The sequence below is a fragment of the Lipotes vexillifer genome, unplaced genomic scaffold (genome assembly GCF_000442215.2).
Source record: "Lipotes vexillifer unplaced genomic scaffold, Lipotes_vexillifer_v1.1 scaffold12, whole genome shotgun sequence".
NCBI classification, from domain to species: Eukaryota; Metazoa; Chordata; class Mammalia; order Artiodactyla; family Lipotidae; genus Lipotes; species Lipotes vexillifer.
This window is the reverse complement of record NW_006796716.1, coordinates 1,314,647-1,319,630: the sequence shown is the minus strand read 5'-3', so window position 1 is coordinate 1,319,630 and position 4,984 is coordinate 1,314,647. Positions and strand designations below refer to the sequence as shown.

At 50.4% G+C, this 4,984-nt stretch overlaps 1 protein-coding gene across 4 annotated transcripts in view; it reads left to right on the top strand.

Moving 5' to 3' along the window:
• Nucleotides 1-4,426: 4,426 nt before the first annotated feature.
• Nucleotides 4,427-4,984, top strand: part of GTF2I (general transcription factor IIi) — a 104,849-nt gene continuing 104,291 nt past the window's right edge. Inside the window, exon 1 of one of the 4 annotated variants that reach the window (XM_007468760.1) lies at nucleotides 4,427-4,805. The gene's annotated coding sequence lies outside the window, so the exon portion shown is untranslated. The remainder of the gene's footprint in view (nucleotides 4,806-4,984) is intronic. The other 3 variants (XM_007468763.1, XM_007468761.1, XM_007468762.1) reach the window with 3 other exon arrangements.

Sequence of the window (4,984 nt, the reverse complement as noted above, 5' to 3'; positions counted from 1 at the left end):
GGTGGAAGACATGAACAGAAAACGTGTTCCCATTGACAGCAATGTGTTGCGCCAGAAAGCACTGAGACTGTACGGAGACTTCAGCCAGGGATCCCCAGAAACGGGTGATACCAAGCCGTTTACTGCGAGTAAGGGATGGTTACACAGATTCAGGAATAGGTTTGGACTGAAAAATATAAAAATTACTGGAAAGGCTGTGTCTGCTAAGGAAGAAGCTGCTGCCAAACTTCCAGCAGAGTTGAAGTTGATTAAGGACAGAGAATATTATCCAAAGCAAGTCTTCAATTGTGATGAAACTGGGCTCTTCTGGAAGATGCCCAATAGAACCTACATTCATAAAAGTGCAAAGGAGGCACCAGGGCATAAAACACGGAAGGACAGATTAACTCTGGTGCTACCTGGCATCTCACATCATCGCAAGAAGGGTAAGTACCGTATAATAAGACATTTTGAATTTTTTTTTTTTTTTTTTTTTTTTTTTCCCGGTATGCGGGCCTCTCACTGTTGTGGCCTCTCCCGTTGCGGAGCACAGGCTCCGGACGTGCAGGCCCAGTGGCCATGGCTCACAGGCCCAGCCGCTCCGCGGCACGTGGGATCTTCCCAGACTGGGGCACGAACCCGTGTCCCCTGCATCGGCAGGCGGACTCTCAACCACTGCGCCACCAGGGAAGCCCTTGAATTTTTTTTTTTAATTTTAATTTTTGACCTCGCCGCTCAGCATGTGGGATACTAGCTCCTCAAACAGGGGTTGAACCAGCACCCCCTGCATTGGAAAAATGGAGTCCTAACCACTGGACCACCAGGGAAGTCCTAATAAGATATTTTGAGAGAGACCACATTCACATAACTTTTATTTATTTTAATTTTTATTTTTATTAATTTTATTTATTTTTGGCTGCGTTGGGTCTTTGTTGCTGTGCGCCGGCTTCCTCTAGTTGGGGTGAGCGCAGGCTACTCTTCGTTGTGGTGCGCAGGCTTCTCATTGCATTGGCCTGTCTTGCTGTGGAGCACGGGCTCTAGGTGCACGGGCTCAGTAGCTGTGGTGCACTGGGCTCAGTAGTTGTGGCTCACGGGCTCTAGAGCGCAGGCTCAGTAGTTGTGGCGCACGGGCTTAATTGCTCTGTGGCATGTGGGATCTTCCCGGACCAGGGCTCAAACCCGTGTCCCCTGCATTGGGAGGCGGATTCTTAACCACTGCGCCACCAGGGAAGTCCCCACATAACTTTTATTGCAATATATATTGTTATAATTATTCTATGTCATTTTATTTTATTTTTTTAAGAAGATGTTGGGGGTAGGAGTTTATTAATTAATTAATTTATTTTTGCTGTGTTGCATCTTCATTTGTGTGTGAGGGCTTTCTCTAGTTGTGGCAAGCGGGGGCCACTCTTCATCGCGGTGCGTGGGCCTCTCACTATCGCGGCCTCTCTTGTTGTGGAGCACAGGCTCCAGACGCGCAGGCTCAGTAGTTGTGGCTCACGGGCCTAGTTGCTCCGCAGCATGTGGGATCCTCCCAGACCAGGGCTCGAACCTGTGTCCCCTGCATTAGCAGGCAGATTCTCAACCACTGCACCACCAGGGAAGCCCTCTATGTTTTTTTTTAATGAATACTTTCTCTCATTGGAAATTTCTAGGACATGATCTTTTTATTTTTTTACATATTTATTTATTTGGCTTCGCCGGCTCTTAGTTGCGGCATGCAGGATCTTGGTTGTGGCATGTGGATCTAGTTCCCTGACCAGGGCCCCCTGAATTGGGAGCATGGAGTCTTAGCCACTGGACCACCAGGGAAGTCCCTATTCTATGTTATTATTAATCTCTTACTGTGCCTAATTTATAAATTAAACTTTATCATAGGCATGTACACATAGGCATATAGGAGAAAACATAGTATATGGACGGTTCAGTATTATCTTTGGTTTCAGGCACCCACTTAGGGGTCTTGGAATGTATCCCCCACGGATAAGGAGGGGTTACTATATGCAGTAGAATGGAGTGTCATGTTATTCGGACACTCATCTGCAGGACTGCATCCACTAAGTTAAAGATTAAAAAGAGAGAAATATTTAAAATAATTTGAAATAAGCTGCAAGATTCTGCCAACTGTTGGCCTCTGTGTACTCATGTCTCAAGTGAGCTGGAGCCAAGAGCTGGGAATCTTCTTTTCCTGCAATCTCGGTCTCGGTACACACATCTTGTTATGTTGAATGTCATTCTAAACAAAGTTGAGTGTGATTTAAACAAAGGATTCCACACGAAATCATCCCTAAATACAAATCAATGATTTATTTTTTTTTCATTTCTTGCTCAACCCAAAAAACAGCAGTGCAGTCCTGTGCTGGAAAAACAACTGGCTGTACTGAGCTGGTATCCAAGTGGCTTGTAACTCTGGTCACCATTAACATAGCATCTGTACCAATGACGTGAGGGAGAAACTGGCTAACAAACAGCAACAAGCGTATCACTAGCAGCAGAGGTGGCAAGCCAGGCCTCAGGGAAAGCTGAAATTGCATGAGATTTATGACTGTGAGACATGAATTTGAGGGTTACACCTGCCAACAGCCATACACTGGGAAAAAAGCTTGATCTCTACACACTGTTCACACCACATACCCTTCCACACACTGTTCATTGTCCCCAAAGGGCCAGCTTTCTGTCCAGGGGCAATTCAAAGCCAGCTAAAGTTTTGGGACCTGCGTTAGGATTTGATAGTTTTAGGAACAGCTTCAACCTCCAAGGAAGCTGGAGTTGTTCATGAAGCAGCAGCAAAATTTCACACTGAGCTGTTCAATTCATAAACAGTGAAGGGACTATCTCCTAAATAAGTCAATGGCAAGGGTAATCTCGACTAAGTGAACTTTTGCTTTACTAACTCACTTTGTGACACCCTTCCAATGCTACTCCATGGCTCCACCATACCCAGTGTATCCTCCCTTCACTGTCCTCAACCTCCCAGTCTTCCCAAGAATCCGTTCAGGACTCCAGTCCCTCTATAAAACATACTCACTGATGCTCACAGCAGCTGAGTTTGCAGCTCGTAGGCTGGCTGCTCTTAGCAGCTGAGTTGTAGGCTTCTCAAGAGTTAATGTTTGTTCCTAAATATGTCAATTGTACTTGGTATTGGGAAGACGGAATTTAATTAAATATTCCAAAATGTTAAGAAATATGAGGGCAAAAATTGTCCTTATGAAAAACTAAACGCTGCGGAGAGACTTGACAAAGGAGAGTTCTAATCGATTTAGGCGAAGACAAAATGACTGTACAAGATTGCAAGGGAAATGGGAAAAATGTGGAAGTCTTCTGTAATCAGATTGCTTCGCAGGGACCTTTAAATTCTCCATCTATTTTAAAGAAATCCAACATGGACATTCTAGACGAGGCATTATGGGTGCGGTCGGTGGAAGAAAGAAGATGGGGAACGCCAATCTGTGAACCCAAATTCAAAGGAAAGGTTTTGGACCTACATCAAAAGACTAGCTGCTCGGAAAGTTTTCTTGCGAGCGACAAAGGCTGGAAAAAGCGCCGTGGTCGCCACCTACCGAGGAGGAGGGGGAGGGGGAGGATGGCCGGCGGGCCCCGAATCTCCGGTGGGGAGAAACATCACAAAATCACTCGATTTTGTTCTTTACATAAACATCTAAAATCTCTGGGCTCGAGTTTTTTGAACTTCTAACTTGGGTGAACAGTAACGTCTCACCATTTTCGAAATTCACGAGCTAATGAAAGTTGAGATGCAAAAAATTATCGGGGGGAGGGGCTTGAGTGAAATTGCCTAGCGGTTGACAGAACAAAACGGGCTGCAAACCACGTTTTCTGCTCCCCTCCATGGCTTTTCCACTTTAACTTTCTAAATGTTGAGTGAAAGTGAGCAAAGCCTGGGGGTTGGAGGGTGAATAAAAACAGAAGGGTGCCTTTCCCTCGCCCGTGCAAAGTTGGGGCAATAGTCTCTTTCGGCCGATTTTGAGGCAAGCTTTCAAAACTAACAGGAGTTCTTTGTGTTCCGGAGGGTGGTGCAGGGCGGAGGAGGTCCCTTGGCGGAGCATGGAAGGCGGCAGGCCGTCCTGGGACTCTCCGGCCTTTGCAGTGGTCCGGCCTCTCAATTTGCAGGGAATCTCTGGTGCAAGAGTGAGTGCGAGCCTTGGACCGTGGCTGAGGCCGGCTGCAGAGCGGCAGGGAGCAGGCTGGAGCTCTCCCGGCCTGGATTTTCATCCCTGCGCCCCGGCTCCCCTCCCCCACCCGAGCAGCAGCGCAGGCCCCAGGTGCAGCCATGTTCCTCGCTCCCACCACCCGCGCCTCCATTGACAGTCCTTGCCCGAGAGGGCCGGGCGCCGCGCTCGCCGCGTCTTCGGGCTCTGGGCTTGTTGGCGCGAGGCTTCCTGGGAGTCGTAGTCCACTGCCCCCGCCGTCGCGTTGGTGGGGACGAATCAAAAAAAAAAAAAAAAAAAAAGAGGAGGAGGGTGAGAGAGAAGCTCGGAGAGCAGAGGAAAGGGGCCGCCGATCGCCCCCCCGCTTTCCCGCACGCGCTCTCTAGCCGGGGCTGCCCGCCTGCCGCGGTTACCCCGGCCTATCCCTCGGTCCCCTCTGAGCGGATCTAGGCGCTGAGCGAGGCCCTGCCGGGGCGGCCATGCGGCGGTGACAGGAGCTCGGCCGAGACGCTCGGGCCCCTCGCCCTCTCACCTCCTGCCCGCTCGCCAGCCAGCCTCAGCCCGAGGGTGCTCCGCCGCAGCCGCAGTTCGCGCGCGGCCCACACTCGCTTCCCTTCAGCACCCCCGGCCCCGGCGCTGCCTGGAGGCGGCTGCACTCGGGTGAGTCCCTGTCGCCTCATCTCCGGTCCCCCGCCCCGGTTGCCATCGCGAGCACGGTCTTTATTTGAGACTCGCTCCCTCCGGGGCCTGCACTGACAGGGGTCCGGGGACCGTCGGCGGCCGTGTTGGGGGCCACAGGTCCCCCCCACCCCGGCCCGCCGGCGTTGGGGGTGGGGCAG